This window comes from Mauremys reevesii, linkage group 12 (genome assembly GCF_016161935.1).
Source record: "Mauremys reevesii isolate NIE-2019 linkage group 12, ASM1616193v1, whole genome shotgun sequence".
NCBI classification, from domain to species: Eukaryota; Metazoa; Chordata; order Testudines; family Geoemydidae; genus Mauremys; species Mauremys reevesii.
The window spans coordinates 9,673,988-9,693,298 of NC_052634.1; the positions used below are offsets into that span (position 1 = coordinate 9,673,988).

The 19,311-nt window shown below is 42.3% G+C and overlaps 1 long non-coding RNA gene across 1 annotated transcript in view; it reads right to left on the reverse strand.

Moving 5' to 3' along the window:
* Positions 1 to 1,519: 1,519 nt before the first annotated feature.
* The window catches only part of LOC120375767, a 105,680-nt gene continuing 87,888 nt past the window's right edge, over positions 1,520 to 19,311 (reverse strand). The window contains exons 3-4 of the long non-coding RNA XR_005586765.1: positions 2,949 to 3,061; positions 1,520 to 1,780 (exon numbers count right to left, since the gene is read on the reverse strand). This is a non-coding gene — a long non-coding RNA (uncharacterized LOC120375767). The remainder of the gene's footprint in view (positions 1,781 to 2,948; positions 3,062 to 19,311) is intronic.

A 19,311-nucleotide genomic window follows, 5' to 3' on the forward strand; every position in this document is an offset into this window, starting at 1 on the left:
TCTTACAGCCCCTTCAGGGAGGGGCCATTTCCAGTTTACAGACAGACAGGGAAACAAACCCCAACTAAGCTGCCAGATCTCACAAGTCAGTGGCAGAGCTGGAAATAAGAGTTGGGTCTCCAAAGGGCTCATTCCCCGCCCTAACCACTAAGGTATCTGTTGTGTCTTTTGCTCCTTCCACAACAAGCATGATACAAAGGAACCACGTTAGCATGGTGGGGCCCAAATTACTGATTTTACTGAACGTACACAACATGCAAGGCTTAGTTACACATACACACTGCTGCTCTGGCTGGGTCCTGGCAGCATCTAAAACACAGAACATTTTGAGTATCAATGGAGGGCTCACAAACCATTTAAAGGGATACTACCCTATTCCTATACACAACATTATCTTTCCTCCCAACCAGGGCTACATCTTCAGGACCAGCAATCCAGCACCAAATTTGGTATATGCTAGACAACAGAAAGCCCGGTCCTTTAAATGTAAGGCAGAAATCATACCACTTGATCTGTCTTTTACATCAGACACTGGTAGGGTCATCTCCCAAGCCACCTGCACATTTGCTTTCAAGCTTCCCTTTCCTCAGGCATCACTGCCTCAGCTTTCGATGAGGTGTGACTTGCTCTGCAAAATCTATCTAAAATGGATATTCTCCCTCAAACATTTCAGAAAGAAGGGCAGGAAAGATGGCCCTGCCCACTGCCATCCAAATTAGCTTCACATGGGGACTGGCAGGTATTGTATCTCTCTCTGCACTTTAACCACCTCAGTTAGTCTGTAGGAGTGAGTTGATTGCTTTTGCTTCTTGAAACATCAAGGATTGTTACAGAGCCAAAGTCAACCTTGATCAATACATCTCCCAAACACTGTCTTTCATGTAATTGAAAGCTCAGGGCTGGAAATGTCCAAGACTGTGTGGTAGAGGTTTGATTCTAGGATGATCTTAGGGTTTTGGTAGCAAAGCAATAAGAAGATCCTCTGCAAAAGGCTGCATAATGCCCATCAACAGGTGGGGCCATAGGGGTATCTTTTTCAGGACACAGTAGATTCATTATCATTAGTAACTGTGAAACATTAATATGACACCGTGACTTTGCATGGCGATTTACATGGTTTAAAATTAAGGGGGATTGTCAGGCCTTTGGAACAGGGATAAGCTAAATGGAATGTGAAGATAAACAAAGACGGGGAAGTGAAAAAGGAAATCCATAAAAAGGAGCCCTGCATAGTCATCCAAGTTCTGAAATTTTAAAGCTGAGACACTGAGATAGAGCAGGAAGGGAGGTGTAAACAGCTGAGGAGAGGAGGTCAGAGGGGGAAAGCAGGGCAAAAGGGATGGGCTATGCTAGGAAAAAAAAGAGATGCCATTGCAAGCACAGGAAGAATCCTAGGAAACAAGGCAGGAAGATGTGAATGAAAGGAGAAGATAGAGGGAGCAGAGTGGACAGAGCAGCGGGGGCTAGGTGGGGAGCAAAGGGAGACTGAGTAGGTGTAAATAAGGGGATTTACCTCAGTACATGGCGTTGGTGAGATTGATATTACAATGCAGCATCCAGTTCTGATGTCCACATTTTAAAAAGGACATAGAAAAATTGGAGAGGGTGCAGAGAAGAGTCACAGAAGTTATTTGAGAGCTGGAGAAATGCCTTCCAGCGACAGACTTTAAAAGCTCAATCTGTTTTGCTTATCAAAACGAAGGTTGAGAGAGGTCACTCTATCACAGTGCAGAAGTACCTTCATGGGGTGAAAATACTGGGTACGAAAAGGTTCTTTACCCTAGCGATCAAAGACAGAACAAGAACCAGTGGTTGGAAGCTGAAATCAGACAAATTGAAACTGGAAATAAGGCACAACTTTTTAACAGTAAGGGTGATTAACCTCTGGAACAAACTAATGCAGTAGGCAGTGAATCCTCCATCTCTTGATGTCTCGAGATCAAGACTGGATGCCTTTCTGGAAGACATGATTTACTCAGACTAGTTATTGGGCTCAAATAGGGGTAACTCGGGGGTTCTCAAACTGGTGGTTGGGACGCCTCAGGGGGTCACAAGATTATTACATGGGGGGGAGGTCGCAAGCTGTCAGCCTCCACCCCAAAACCCGCTTTGCCTCCAGCATTTATAATGGTGTTAAATATATTAAAAAGTGTTTTTAATTTATAAGGGGGGGTCACACACAAAGGCTTGCTATGTGAAAGGGGTCACCAGTACAAAAGTTTGAGTACCACTGGGGTAACTGGTGGCACTGAATAGCCCATGATATACAGGGGGTCAGACTAGATAATCTTATGGCCCCTTCTGGCCTCATATTCTATGAATATTGAGCCCTGTCCTGACTTGCACCAGCCATGTTATGCCTCTGAAGGGATGCAGATCCATCCCAGCCTCCGCTCCTCCTTTCTCTGCCCCACCCCAGAACATTCCCTGTACCTGCAGCTCCTGTGGGGCTAGCACAGGACCGACTCTGAGCCAGGGTGTCGGTGCTGTCTCCAGCCAAGATATTTACACCTGTCCTAAGGCCTGTTAGCACTCTAGGTGCAGAAGCTTCCTTAAACCAGGGAGTTATGGTTGTCCTATGGTCCCTTTGCACCTGCCCAGCTAGGACAGTGAAGAATCTGGAGTAAAGTTCATAGTTTAGTGATAGCAGGCCTAATAGAGGAGGGTCCCCAGGATAGCCACCTCTGGCTCTGACAAAGCTGACTAAAAGCATGGCAGTGCTGTTGCACAAAGTACAGTCAATCACCTCAATCACCGTCCAAAATTCAGCGTGGGAAGGGCCTCTAATTTAAGTCTGAAGCCTCTGGTGAGCTTGTAAAAGCACAATCCCCTGCCCTTGGAAACCCATGTAAGTTTCCCCCCTCAGTCCCCAACACACACACACACACACACACACACACACACACACACACACACTCCTTTTTCCTGCCATTTTCTGGTTTTCTCACCTTTTGATTTCAGGGCAAAAGAGGTCATTCCAAAACCGTTGCATGTTCTCTAGGCTCTCCGTCGTGCTCTGGTGGAGAAGTGTTGCTAGGCGACACCCTCAGCTGTGCTTATGCTGCAAAAATATTTGGCAAAGAGGAATATAACCGGAATTTGTCAGAATGATGATTCTGAATAATGATCCTTAGTCGTGGCTGGAGACTAATGTGCCCTGAGGGGATAAGGGGTCCATTTTTACAACGGATTTTTCCACTCTGACAGACAGATGTTACCCTCTGCCTGCCCAAGTGGCCCGGACACTAATCTCAAGACATTTCAAATGTCTGATAATGACTTCCTAAACGTTTGAAACTATAGTAACAAAGATTTGCAAGAACAAGAAAGGATAGAACTCATAAATAAGAGCCAGTCTGCACAGAAGGTTATCGTGGGGGAACATGAATCAGAAAAGGCTTTTGCAGAGACAGCATACACATCTTTCTGACTATCTGAGCTGATAAGACCCATACATTGAGCAGAAGCCTAAGTCCCTGTCACCTAATAGCTGAATTTAGCCAATATGTAGCTGAGCACAAGGAAGACTCACAGAGTAGATCTCCATCTGCTATCCTTGTATCTCAAGACTTTTTTTTATTATTATTATTTTCCTTGCTGGACTCTGCTGACACAAAGTAACAGAGAAGACAAATTAAGGTTGAAATGTCTTCCTATTAAAAAAAAATTGTAGGCACAGATTTCACTTTTCCCCAAGAGCAAAGGAGTCCGGTTGCTGGAATGTAAAAAGGAAAGAGACCTTTGTGGGAGAGAGGGGTTATTAATAGAACCTTAATTAGCTGTGAAGTTTAACTAAAATTTTCTCCCCATATTTCCACCACTGCAAAACATTTCAACCAGCTAGTAAATAAGTAAATAGTAGCAAGCTACCAACACAACAGTGTTTCACCTTTCCAGCCCACTTCCTTAGCTTATGTTTAGTGCAAAGCTCAGCTTCAGAATCAAAACTATAAAGAGAGTTATGGCACAGTCCCCATGTGCCAATCTCAGTAACACCAGCAATGTTTCAATATATCCCTAGCATTTGTCTACATACCTATTGGTCTTCAACCACCACTGTATCCTAAGTGCTACCAAAGTATTTCAGTACAGAAATACCACTGTCCTCACTCTCTCCCGCTTTTCTCTCAGTCTGTAGGTGAAACAGCTCGATTGGTTTATAGGGCTATTTTTGTTTGCTTGCTTGCTCATCTCTGTGTGGGTGTGTTGTGGGTGTGAGAAGAAATAACTGACAAAAAGCTTAGTCAAAAGTGGCAAGACCCAGGGGTTATTGCCACTGTTGCTTATAGGAGTGAGTTTCAGTTCCTGCTAAAGTCCTCCCTCCACCATTTAGGAGACTTCCAAGATCTCTTGAGAAGTGCATTGTTCTGGTGCAGCAGAAGCATTGTGAGAGTTCATGGTCCTAGAAAGAGAAGGAGCAACCATCACCCACCTAGCCAGGGGCACTCCCATGCAGGGCGTTGAAAATCAGGACACAGACTTAGAACAGGACTGTACTCAGTCAGGAGCCAGTGTTAGAGAGAAGGACACTCAGATGATGTGTTCACAGTGCCCTGTGTTGCTAAACTTCCAGTTGGAGCTTTTTCAAGGATGTCCTAGAGAGACAGACAGCTATATCCCCAGTGACAGCATCAGTGGCATCCATTGTTTAAATATTAGCTCTACTTGATTTTTTCTGAATGTCAAAATATCAACAAAAAACAACAGCAGAGTAACACCCTTAAGGCCAAAGTGGAATCCATGCCATTTCGATCTCTCTCTGGTATTTTTATTCAGATTTAAATAAAAAAAATCTTTATGTAAGGCTCATATAACACCAGGAGCATTAAGAATAACCCTTCAGACAGGAATTCTGCCAGCCTGCCCCTTGCCAAGAGCAGTGCTTGCACCATCTCAACTGCTTCCTAGCACAGAGGCACCTGTGCCTTTCCACCCTCTTCCAATCTGCCAAAGGCAGAGCCAATCTTGTGCTGCTGTAATCTATCCCTAGTCAGAGCAGTTCCCACAGTATTTTAGAGGACACTGTTAACAGCAAAATGAAAAGCTCAACCTTAGCAGCAATTTGGACTAGATCAACCCTGGACAAGATACTTAATTTCAGCTACTGCCATAAGTATTTGGCAGGCACACAGAGTTTGATTTGATCTGTCAGTAAGCTTGCTTCTCTCCCCCACTCTGTTTGGTGCTGATCCCTTTCTGCTTTGGTGCCTGAGATGCTGACTGGAACTGACAATGAAGTGGACAGGTTGGTGGAACATGGCAATCTCCCTCTCATCCCTAATCACAGGCTGCTGGACATGTGCTGGTCATTTTAAATCAGGAAGAAGCACCCGGTGCTTCCAAGCAGGCAGAAGTCACACAGGCATTAATACAGGTTAATGCAATGTGAAAGGCAGAGACAAGGGGATGGGATGAGGTGCACAGCTAGGTCTCACAAGAGATCCCCATCATGGAGTTGTAGTCTGCTGCTATAAAGAGCTTGCACATGGAATGTGCTGACTTGAGGAGGATTAGGAACAGCACAGTTAACCAGGTGTCCTTTCTCCCCCTCCATAGTCTTGAAATTCCTTCTTCGTCACTAGTACTGAAGCTCACAATGTATCACTAAGAGATTCATGGCTCCTTCAAACAGCTTTTGATAAATTCAAAGCAACTCACTAACAATATATCTCAGCAGTCTTGGGCGAGGATCAGGCATAAATTTTTCTGGGCGTGGTGTGTGTGTGTGTATGTGTGTGTGAGAGAGAGCGAGAGACTGATGCACTTGTAGCTTTCTCTAAGCTCTGTCTATGGACTGTCTTCTTAGTCTCCACTTTCTACTTGTATAAATTTATTTATTGCACCAAAACCCAGCCTGGTTTCCTAACACCAGTGTGACAATGGACTGTTACTATTCCTGCATTACTTTCTGTCTGCAACAATTAACTGCTTTATATCAGGAGTAGGTTCTGTGCTCATGCCTATGCTTTGAATCTCAAGTATAAGGGTTGAATAAGCAGAAGGAACTTAATTTTCCAAGTTTCCATCTTTCTGCAACTGAGGGTACCTGGGGGAGCACTTCCCACCTCAAAGGCCAGTTGAATTTGATATTCTGGAAGTGTCTGCAGACAGTTATGGCCTGCTTTTTTTTTTTTAAAGTTGCATGAAAGGAGCTGTCTGAATACTTTCCATTGCATAAAAATTAAAAAAAAAACAAAATCAACAGCCTTCCCCTGGTTCTGTGGAAAGTCTCAGGCAGAAGGGAAGGGAAAGAATGAGAGCGAGGAAATCTTTTCATCGGTCGTCCAAAATATTTATCATCTTTTTGATCAGCACCAACAGTGGAAACATAGAATTCTACCCCTCTGGATCAGACAAATGCCCCATCTACTTCAGTATCCTGACTCCAACAATAGCCAGTGTCTGACATATTAGAGAAAGGTGCAGCTCCCTCATAATGCATTTAGCCAGTTTGTTTCCTTCCCTTCTCCAGGACAAAAAGAATAATAATGGAGGATGTGAATTCATTGCTAGTGATGGGTGCTGGAGTCACAGTTCCGGAGGATAAAGATATATTGCAAGGATCTCAAAGCACTCACAAAAACTGACAAAAGCCCTCATGGCAAGGCAGGCACTGTACATAGAATCATAGAAGATTAGGGTTGGAAGAGACCTCAGGAGGTCATCTAGTCCAAACCCCTGCTCAAAGCAGGATCAACCCCAACTAAATCATCCCAGCCAGGGCTTTGTTAAGCCTGACCTTAAAAGCCTCTAAGGATGGAGATTCCACCACCTCCCTAGGTAACCCATTCCAGTGCGTCACCACCCGCTTAGTGTCCAACCTAGACCTCCCCCACTGAAACTTGAGATCATTGCTTCCTGTTCTGTCATCTGTCACCACTGAGAACAGCTGAGCTCCATCCTCTTTGGAACCCCCCTTCAGGTAGTTGAAGACTGCTATCAAATCCTCCCTCTTCTCTTCTGCAGACTAAATAAGACCTCAGCCTCTCCTCCTAAGTGCCCCAGACCCTTAATCATTTTTGTTGCCCTCCGCTGAACTCTCTCCAATTTGTCCACATTCTTTCTGTAGTGGGGGCCCCAAAACTAAATGCAATACTCCAGGTGTGGCCTCACCAGTGCTGAATAGAGGGGAATAATCACTATGCTCGATTTACTGGCAATGTTCCTACTAATGCAGCCCAATATGCCGCTAGCCTTCTTGGCAACAAGGGCACACTGCTGACTCATATCCAGCTTCTCGCCCACTGTGATCCCCAGGTCCTTTTCTGCAGAACTGCTGCTTAGCTGGTCAGTCTCCAGCCTATAGCAGTACATGGGATTCTTCCGTCCTTAGTGCAGGACTTTGCACTTGTCCTTGTTGAACCTCATCAGATTTTTTGGCCCAATCCTCCAATTTGTCTAGGTCACTCTGGACCCTATCCCTACCCTCCAGTATATCCAGCTTAGTGTCATCCGCGAACTTACTGAGGGTGCAATCCATCCCATCGTCCAGATCATGAATGAAGAAGTTGAACAAAACTGGCCCCAGGACCGACCCCATGGGCACTCCGCTTGATACTGGCTGCCAACTAGATATCGGGCCATTGATCACTACCCATTGAGCCTGATGATCTAACCAGCTTTCTAGTCACCTTATAATCCATTCATCCAATCCATACTTTTTTAACTTGCTGGCAAGAATGCTGTGGGAGACCGTATCAAAAGCTTTGCTAAAGTCAAGGTATATCACGTCCACCACTTTCTCTATATCCACAGAGCCAGTTATCTCATCATAGAAGGCAATCGGGTTGGTCAGGCATGACTTGCCCTTGGTGAATCCATGTTGACTGTTCCTGATCACTTTCTCCCCCCTTACAGGTGGCTGAATGAAGCACAGAAAAAGGAAGTAGTTTGCTGCAGGTAAGAGAGAGAATTAGAAATATAATCCAGGAGAGTGAAGAGTCTTCCTTGCCTTCCCTCCCACATTAGACTACATGCTTCCCCAAGGGCTGGGGATAGAATGCAGGAACCCTGAGTGCCACTCTGCAACTCTTACGACTAGACCACATCAGATTTAGGTAGAGCCAGCCTAAAATGAGTGAAGGGGATTATGATCAGCATAATGTCCTTGGCTTCTGCAGTACCTTACAGAGACAAGAGACACCACATTAGTTTCCCTCTTTTGTATTAACCCAATCAATTACTTTTAACAGGGGAAACACTTTCCCTCTCCTTCCAAGCCCCACCTAGAATACTGCCCTAATTGCCTTGTTCTGATCATCACAGCACAGGTTTCAAGGCTTTCTGCTTTACTAGACGCAGACAAAGGCTAATGAAACTACTGTCTGTAAAACAGCTTTTCAAATTGCCCACCTTTATTACATTGGATGCAAATCCAAACCGCTGTCTTGCAATCAAGCTCTCTTCAAGGAAAGCCCCCGCAATAGAAGCATGAAAAGGAAATGGCTGTTAATAACCATTATGGATAATGAATCTAGGGAAGTGGCAAGAGGGAGAAATAAAATAACTTCCAATGCAGGAAACTCCAGGGGAGGCCCAGATGAAGCCATGCACTGTGTTCTTATTAGAGGCATCCGCGCTCTTCAGAAGCTACCCCACTGGAATGTCTATGAATTTTACTGTTTCTGTTTTTTAAAAAATGCATGTTCCCTTTTATCCTCACCAGCTTTTGCTTGAGTAGGGTATGGATCTCTGCACCTCTACCTATCAGCAAGCATGAGAGGGCTCATTACTGTCCACCTGAAAAAAATATAATTCATATACGGAGATGACTGTGTGTGTACATATATGGGCAGAGAAGAGGGAAGGAAGGCTGAGGCTTCTACTTACACCTTTTTCTCCCCTAAAGCTGTGCAACCTACTGGCATTTATCTATCAAGCTACGAAGAAGAGAAACAGCAGAAGCTCAGGAGGGGTTGGAGAACAAGTGATGCTGCTTCATTTGGCTGAGTGGGAGTTTGCTTCATTCGGGGGGGGCGGGGGGGAGCTAAGACAGAGGTTGTGTCCTAGGATGTAACAGGGCTGTATTTAGATGAGAGATGGAGGAAGACAAGCATGAAATATTTCCAAGGCAGCATTTCTTATGACAATCATCAGGAATACTTTTGGGTCCTTCGTCAGACATTTTAATCAACAAACTGGATCATTCTCTAACTGCATCCACTGCATTACATATAATATCAGTCCTATCTGAGGAATGTATGGGCATGATGACAATATGGGGCAATGGATCTGCTGCAGTGTTTATATATTCTGAATTGCTGGGTACTCTATAGATGTCATTTGTTTAAATGTGAAGCACATCCAAGGATCTAGCATTCATTTATATATAGGTATGTTATTTTTCCTTGTGTGAAGTTAGAATCAGTGGGATTGAAAAATACTTGGACAATAAAGAATTATTAACACAGAGAACCTGCATAAAAGTGATGCAAGCTTCCCCACCCCGCCTTGCCTGTGAACTTCAGCCACAAACATGAGGCCACTCATCAGTATTAGTTTGGTTTCTATGATCTATTCAAATCCTTGACCTTGCTGCTTAGACTGTCAATTAAGAGCTAATAGGTGGGGTGGCTTATGGGAGGTGGCACAATTCCAACAGGATGAAGGCCACTAGCATCCATGTTCATCTTTTGAAAGCTTTGTGCAGGTTGAGGATGAGGACTGATAGGTCAAATATAGCGTGATTGCTTTGAGAAGAATGTTCACCCATGAGTGACAGGATGTTTTGGCCTTTTATCATTTTCCTGTGTGCGTTAATTCAAAAGCACAGTGATTGGTTTCACCCTCATAGTTACTATTGGGGCATTTAGTGCACTGGCATGTTGTGATAGGCATGTGTAGAACCCTTGGATCTTGAAAGGTGTGTTGTAGGGGGTGATCATCATTGTAGCAGAGGAGACATTGTCTGTACATTTAGCATCTGTTGTTCTGGCAGGGTCTGGTGCCGCTTTGAGTTGGTGGGGTGTGTTCTGTGTGGAGCTTCCTTCACAACATGCAGTAAAGACTCCTGTTCACATATTAGCTGGATTTCAGCTGGAAGCCCAGCAATTACTCTCCTGTGAGCCATCTATCCCAGCTGCCCCATCCCATATTATATATTGTCACATAAAAGAGGTAACTAAGGGCAAAATTCACCCAGTTTCACAGGGCCCAACTCAAGCGTTTTCATACCAGTTCCAGTGTAAGGGCTTAAGAAGTGCATAAAGACCTTGTATGGGACCTCTGTGCTGGGGTGATAGTCACCCTGCACTTATATCATGCAACCTGAGTGCATTCATTCCTTCACATCTAGTGTGTGTGTGTGTGTGTGTGTGTGTGTGTAATCCTGCACTTATATCATGCAACCTGAGTGCATTCATTCCTTCACATCTAGTGTGTGTGTGTGTAATCCTACCCCATTGCTCTTGGCATGCTATTCATGGGCAGAACATTTTACAAACATTAGCCAATCCTAACCTATTATGAAGAAGGTAGACTCCCATTTTAAAGTGGAGAAACTGAGGAACAGAAGTTGAACATGCAGCCAGAACTAGTCCAGATTCCCCCCATCTAAAGCACTAGAGAATGAATTTTTTAATCAATAATCAGAACTTCAAATCTGATACTACAAGCCAGAAATATCTCATGTTTATGAAAAGGAGTATTGCCATAACTGAGACACTCAATAGATCTGGATAGGCTGGTGGCTAAGGCACCAGATTGCTATCCAAGACATCGAGGTTAAATTTGTACGTGCATCACAGACTTCTTGTGTGTTCTTGGGCAAGTCACTTAATCTACTCTGTCTCTGTAAACTAGAGTTAATATTTCCTTACCTCATAGGGGTATAAGGACAATAAAATCCACTAACAATTCTGAGCTGCTCAGATAATTCCTGCAGTGATGGGGGACACAAGTTCCTAGACAGATAGATAGAATGACAATAAACTTTAAGTATGCCTACTATATGTGGGAATGTCTGCTCATATATATAATTCAGAAGTGACAAAAAAGCACAGGAGTAAAAATAATAGGGTGCACAAGGAGAAGTTGTCTGAACTTTTTGATTTTGGGGGTTTGATTCAAGTCTGAAAGGGGAAGGGAAGGGATTTTACCCAACCTATTTTACCCATCCTCAGTAGTGCACAGGTCACCAGAATCCAGTTCATAAGGCAGAAACAGACTCATCTGTTCACAATGAATTCCTACAGACCTCTACTGTATGAGAACAGAAATTGCTGCTTCCAGAGAACAACTGAGGCCAGAAACTATAAAACAAGATTATATTTTCCAACTGATTTATCAAGTTATCACTTCACGCCTCTCTCTTTGGGTGTGACACATGAACCGCTTAACTGATGTGAAATAACAGCATAAAAGAGTATGTTTATTTATACATTTTAATGACATCTAATAAAAATTATTGTTATGTTCTTAATTAGAACAAGCCATGTTATGAATATTTGAGAGATATTTCAAGTTAGATAAATGATCAAGGGTAGCTTGTTTTGACTCAGGATTATATCTTCCATTAATGTCCTTTGAGGATTGAGTTCATAAAAGCCCTGTGATATATTACAAAACCAGTGCCAGTGTGCATTTAATTTGCCCAGGAAAATAGTGCAGCTATTGTCAATGTTATTTAGTCCCGGTTGCTTCCCATCTTGAACAAATATATCATCATCATTACAGGGCAGTATTTTAGAATTGGGGTATCTGAGGACTATAAAAGAGTGTTTCCAAATGATAGCAATAAGATTGTTTCATCGTGTAAACAGCTTCTTTCTAGTTTACTGTATGATCAGAGGTGCACAGAGTATAATTATTACTGGTAACTGCCTAGGGCCCTGTTATGCTAGGCATTGTATGTAAATGTAATAAGTCCCCACCCTAAAGAATTTATAGGCTAAACAGACAAGAAAGAGTGAGAGAAATTTTTATCCTATTTTAGAGACTAACTGAGTCACCAGGAGATTAAATGACCTGTGCAAGGTCATACAGGATGACTCTAGCAAAGCCAGGATTTGAATCCAGGCCTCCGATGGCATCACAATCCAGGGCCATAACCTCGAGACCATTTTTCCTTTCAATATGTAGGATTTGACTTATCTTTTGCAAGTTCTTCTTGTTCTGTAGCTCAATCATCCATGTTCCCCGAGAAAATTTGATCTCTGAAATTCAAGCCATTTTGTTAGGAGACAGAGGTCAGTCGGTATTGTTTCTGTTCAATGAGCATCACTCTTAAAGATCAGGTTTCCAGTGTGAATGTTCATGATTATGAAGTTGAATTTTGCTTTCTGTGAATAGTCTCCAATGTATCTTTGCTGTTTCCTGCTTTTGTAAACATTCCTGGCAGTAAAATCAACTGAAGTGCATTTTATTAAATCTGGTCAAATGTTCTTGGACAATATTTTGCAACATTCAGGAAGCTCAAATCTCCAGCAATGGTAAACAGATTGGAACACATAATTATCCAATATCCAGATGCTTCTCTGAGCCTCCAGCCCATAATTTTCAGAAGAGACTAGTGATTTTGGATGCCCATCTTGAGACATACTTAAGAGACCTAATTTTCAAAATGGCAAGTGCTCAGCACTTTCTGAAAATCATGCCCCCTTAAATGACACCTCAAGTTGGGCACCCATGGAGATCCTTTTTCTTATGGGTGTTTGGCTCTTCCATATAATAATCAAAAGTGCTAGAAATGAAAAAATGAGGAAGAAGGTAAGAACCTTCAGTCCTCAAAAATTATTCTATGGTTGAGTGTGATTAAAGTTTTTGAAACAGGATCAGGCAGGTTCTTGTTTTATCTGAACTGGTTTGCCTGCCTGCTATGTTTGGGACCAAAGAATACAGATTATAATTATTAGAGAGATACTTCAGTAGATACTTTGTGGCTTAGAGCCGGTTCCATGATGTTTTTTTAAATAAAGAATAAAGTAAGCTATGTACATAGTGAGGTTAAATCTCTTCAGCCTATACTCAGAATCTTACAGCTCTCTGAGGGCCCTTCACAATATTTTATGAAGCTATGTTCAACCACCTTGGTTCATGAACAGGAAATCCCTTTGCTAATGCATCAATTTATTCGTGCTCATTATCTTATTAATGCTCTCGGCTTTAACAAAAATAATTGTGTGCTTATGAAAATGAGAGATGATCGCACCAGTTAGAGCCAGATGCGGTTTGGGCTTTAAGCTGTGCAGGCTTCATGCACAGAACTGCCAACGCACCTCGCTCCTGACCTTCAATTTCCTCTGCTCTTCTAGTCCCGGGCTTCTCCTCATGGCGCCACTGTTCCAATTCATTCCTGTCCCACAGCAGCCATTACCATCCTAGTTTTTGACCACCACATGAACAGACCAACGTGCCATAATCCTGACAGGCAGCACTCCCTGTTGTTCCAAACAATTCTGACAGTGGCCTTCATTCCTAAAAGGTAATGCCCACCCTGATTGTACCAGTCCTGGATTTACACAGCTTTGCCACTGCACATTTGTCCTACCCTAAACCATGCCCTGTCATTTTAATCCTGGTTTTCTCCTGAAAAGACAATCACAACTATCAATTTTCCAGTTTTCTGACTGGGGCATGCATCTAGGAAAGGGCAAAGATGAGGCATCCAAACAGTTCATTTGTAATGGTATTCATACGGTCTCTGTAAATACTGGGGTTCAAGATTAAGTTAACTCATCATACTGCTGAGCCTCCCTATTGTCCTGCCTTACTATCATTTCCATGTCTGTACCTCATCCCATCTGACAATTCTGAAGGACATTTGTCAAGGCTGATTCCCCACCCTGGCACTCCGAGTGCAGAAGGTGGGGGCCTGCAAGGATTCTAACAATTGATACTGGTCACTCCAGGCTTGTATTAAACTCCCAAGGTTACAGCTTCTCTCTGACCTTGGATGGGTAGATGCTGCCACCACCCAAGTACAGAAACCCTTTGAGAGCCCAGGATGACGCACTTGGGAATTCCTTCCTGTGGGGTACCCTCAAGCCCTTTCACTGCCCCCCACTCCCCACCGGGGAAGAGATGAAAAAAGGGAAAACAGCTGTTGCCACCAGCTAATTAAACCACATGTGCACAAACCTCCTACGACACAAAAGTTCAATTTTGTTCTTAAAAAAAGTAAATTAATTAAAAAAACAAGAAAATAGATCTGGGAACTCAGGCTATTGCTAGATTTTAAAAGAGCAACTACAAGTATTAAACACCTTGAGGTCCAACTTAAAGGTTACACACAAAACAAAAGCACTTGGGGTTAGCACAGAGAAATCCACAAGCCATTAAGAAATAAAAGGGATAAACCTAATCGCGTCTTCCTAAGAATTTCCTGATCTACTTACATATCTGGGGTTTTAAATGAGTAGTTTCTAGGTATGATACTGATGAGTTTTTCATACCTGGCCCAAGCTTCTCACAGCATAGCTGCTGCCCTGTCCACCTCTCCCCGGGAGAACAAGACAACAGACAGACAAAAGGGGAGTCTTTTTTCAATTTTAAAAAGTTCTAGCCTTCCCATTGGCTCTTTTGGCCAGGTGCCCACTCACTTCCTTTTATCTATGCATAGCAGAGAGACTTTTAAACACTTTACAGGTAGGGTAATTAGAGAACAGCTACTAGGAGGGATTTTATAGCTACTGGCTGGCTGGGTGTCCATAAAAGGGAGCTACCCCCCACCCCCTTCATTTACCACAACATTACGGACAATGGTGAAGCTGTAGCATCCCTGTGGAGTAGGTATGGTTGTCTTTGTTGTCCAAATGGGAAAAAGGAGGCAGACACTACAACTAAACACCCATGGCTGGCCCATGTCAGGTGACTCAGGCTCGTGAGGCTGTTTAATTGTGGTGTGGGCACTGGGGCTAGTTTTACTCTGAAAGTCCACACTGCAATTAAACAGCCCCATGAGCCTGAGTCATCTGACATGGGCCAGCCATGGGTGTTTAATTGCAGTGTAGAGATACTCAGAGAGTTTAAGTGACTTCCCCATGGCCATGGAGGAACTCTGTGGCAGAGACAGGATTATAATTCAGATTGCCTGACTCCCAATCCTAAATTTTAAGCACAAAAGCATGCTGTATGGTAATTGGAAAGGAAGCCTCACAATATGCTTATTAAGTATTACTATTCTCATTTTAGATAAAGGGAAACTGAAGCAGAGAAAGATTAAGTGACTTGCTAAAGGTCATACAGGGAATCTGCAGGAGAGCCAGGAACATACCCTAAATCTTCTGACTCCCAATCCAGTGCTTTAGATCTCCCCAAGACAATCTTATGCCCTACAGAACTCTGTGCACATTGCAGCTATCCAATCAATACCTTAATGATGAAAAAGCATGCCCCACTCCATCAGCCCTATGGGATGAGATTCTAGGCACCTCTTAATTTGTTCATACACCTTCCTGACTGACATTATTAGAGTGCAATGAGGATTTCAGGCATGCAGAAGAGGATCACAGCATTAGTACTGTTTGACTTGGCATCCTAAAGCCTATTGCTAAAAATAATGTTATTTCCCCCCTCCCTCTGCCTCGTCAATAAATTCAATCATTAAAAAGCAAAGGGAGATGGGATGAAAAATGCCTGCAATCCTCATACAGCACAGCAACTGAGATACTTCAATACATACAAGTTCTTCTCCACCCTTTGTTCCCAATTCCCCCTCCCTTCCACCCGGCTTGGTGTCAAGCAGTGTTTGACTTTTAAAAGCATCCTTTGGCTGGGGAGCTCTCTCTGACTGACACTGACAGAAGGGAGAGAACATGCAAATGAGAGAGAAAATGCAAGTGTGGGAACCTGCTCAATTTAACTGAAAAATAACTCATTTGGCAGGAATCGTTTAGAGAAATAAATGCAGGCAGAGCCAGAAGTCAAACGGTAAATAAGCCTTACCCAATTTAAACTTCTAGCTGCTTAAAAACATCCTTCACAGTAATGTGCTATTTAAGCACTTAGGAAAATTGCCAAGAGATGTCAAAATAGTGCAAAAAGTTGGAAAATAAAATTACATGCAGACAAATTCCCCTTCCCCTTCCCCTCCCCACCTCCTGCACCAGTCACTGGCCCATGACAGAAAAGTACAAAATTATAGCAGGAGAGGGAGACCTGTCACCCATGCACATACGGTGATTCTTCTCTCACTCATATTTCTGTAAGTCATGAGCAAATACATTCTTCCAAGTCTTGATGTCTTAACATTAGTTTTGGAATATTTGGTATCTTTCCTATAGCCTCAGCTCCTGAAGTCATGTGATTATGCAGGAATTTCAAATTACATTAAAAAGTAATTTCTAGCCCTCATGGTTAGGAAGAAAAGCTTGAAAATACATATCCCATGACCTCAGAAACCAGATAATAAATAAAAAGTACCAGCTCCCTTTTTTAAAAAATCTCATGATTTTGAGGCCTGACTCATTTCTGAACACTTGGCATTAGCTGAATTGGTAACTCCAGTAAAGTCAATCGATTTACAATGGTGCAAGTGAGATCAGAACACTGCCTTTTCCCTTTCATGGGAAAGATCAGACCAAAATAAACAGATGTGTTTAATAGTTCTGCCATACAATGCTTACACATGTCCAGCATGGGAATTCTTTTTTAGCCTCTGAGTCTGGTCATGGCTAATGAACATATTAACTTTCCTTTTGTGTGTTTATTTCCCTTTTAGGAGTTTCATTTTCTAAACAACTTTAAATGTGTTTCTTAGAGAGGATTGTTTTTAAAGCCTTGTTACTAGTAACAAGAATGATCCCAAAACCAAAATCCTAGATCTGAAAACCTTCAAACTTTGGGGAAGTTTGGGTGACCATACAAACTTTGTATCTTAGCTCCAACTCTACTTCTAACTTCTTAGAAACTATTAAAAGTTTGTGCAGATACACCCTATTTAAAATTACATTGCACCATTTATGCTATTGAAATGTTTTCACTTTGCTAAATACCAACACTAGACTAGACAGTTTCATTTCCAGGTTCTTATGCTTTAGTGCAATGCTGTTGTGTCTGGGTTCAAAACATCCATGAGGATGGTTCACATTTTTAAATTATTTTCATTTATTTTTTTAATAAAGGACTGGATACATTTATGTCCATTGTATTTATAAAGTACCCTCTGCCACTCCTCTCCCATTTTAAATTGAACATCCCCCCCCCATATTTACTTTTTGGAAATCAGCTAGTTGAAAGTTTCTTTTTAAGGGTAAGGTCTCAATGTTTTACCTAGTGGTGAAAGTATCATTAAAACATTGCACCTGGAATTTTTAAAAGGTAGAAAAATATCTGAACTCATCAGGATTTATAATAAGCACCTTGACTAAATTTAGAATTAGAGGGTGCGATCACTGAGGTTCAGACTAGGATTAACAGTTGGGTTAAAATTAAATTCTGGAATTAGTGTGAAGAGAAAAGATATGCAAGAATCTAGAAAGCTGCAGGCCACCCATGAACATTCGAGGAAAGATCAGTGTAGAAACTTAGGCCAGATTGATATAGAAGTGTTATCACTACATCTAAAGTAGCAAGTGAAAAAGGAAGGTTAATCCATTTATGACAATCATTAATGTTAGAGCGAAGTCTATAATAAAGCCCATTATGTCACTGTAGTATTCGTGACTATGCCTTTATCAGTTAAAGGTATTTAATCTGAAAACCTGTTCCACAAAGTATGAGTAATTCATATTCAGTTTGATATGCACCAAATAGCAATACCCCTCTCTAGCCCCCAGAAAAGATTTTCTTGGGGGAAAACCCAGTCTCATTTCTTGACTCCCACCAGAGGTCACAGAGGTCACATTTCTTGACTTAACCAGAGGTCATAGAGCAGACTTTTCTCTCATTACTGTGTTAGTCCTGAATTCCTAACACCTCCTTTTGTGATAGGTAGGAGTTTCCAGTTCAATTGTCCATTTATGTTGATTTATTCTGACATGTTGGGGATGGGAGGGGAACAGACATCTTATCTTATAAAACACATTTTGCCCATGAAACATAAAGCACTTTGTCGCCTGATTTACATAATAAGCAGTCCAGAAACATGGCAAGCTGTATAATGGTCTCTTAAAAAGATACATTGGAAAGCGGTTGAAATAAGTGAATAGTTACAGTGATTATTATGGTCATTATAAACAAGTCATACTGAATGCAGCACCATAAACAACGTTTTAGTCAGCCCACGCCATGCATAACATTGAACAGGAAAGAGACAGAATGGGGGAACTATATCTAAAAGACTCTTCTTGTCTGTGAAGTCATGGCTGATTCAGTGCTCAGTGTGAGAGGGGTAGGGAAAGCCACGTTTAGATTGGGGCAACATTTTCAAAGTATGTAATTGTCTTAGGATCCCAAATTCCCTTTCAAAAGTAACTTAAGTACTGAGGGGCTAAGACTCACTGAATGTCAATGACACTTCCTTGAGTCACTTAAGAAAGTAGGACTTAGGGCAACATTTTCAAAATCACCTATCTTCAGCCTCACCCATATTTATTTGGATGTTGCAAACTATGGCCCTCATTTTCCAGAGTTGTTTATTTTTATTTGTATTATTGTTGCGCCTAGGAGCCCCACTCAGGGATCAGGGCCCCATCATGCTAGGCCTTGTACAAACAGAACAAAAAGTTGGTCCCTGCCCAAAAGAACTTAGAAGATTGACTGTTTCTGGTGCTGAAGCTTTCATGTACAAGCTTTTTCTTTGCAACCAGGAGGGCTAGATACTTACATTTTCTTTTAAATTAAAGCTCAGAGTTTGATACATCACATAATTCCAGAATGTAGGGTTTTAACTACAACACCAAATGCCACGAGACTCACCACAAATCATGAGTTGACATTGCTTGCTCAGGGAAAGAGTGCACACATTTTTGTTGGCTTAAAGTCTCATTTTATAACCAGCGCTTTATCTGCCTTGTTTGTTCTCCTCAGTTGCTGGAGAAAACACCTGTTTTTCACTCCTATCTGCATGAGATCTGCAGTCATTTGTTTTACACCCTCCCCCAGAACCTTGTAAGTTTCATTAAGTCGTTTTAATTCAAATCCAAGGCCCCATAGAGACTACATTGCTGAGAAATCACAGACACCTCCAACCTTCTGCAGAGCTCCTGGGATTAACAGACAGTTGCTTGTTGGCAAAACTGTGGAAATGAAGGTTTAGGGAAAGAGTGTGTATAAGAAAGAGACACAAATGACTTCCTACACTTAACTATTTCATAAACTTTCCATATATGCTGTAATACTCACTATTATTTGTATTGTGGTAGCACCCAGGAGCGCCAGTTATGAACCAGGACCCCATTGTGGCAGGCATTGTACAAACACAGCACCAAAGAG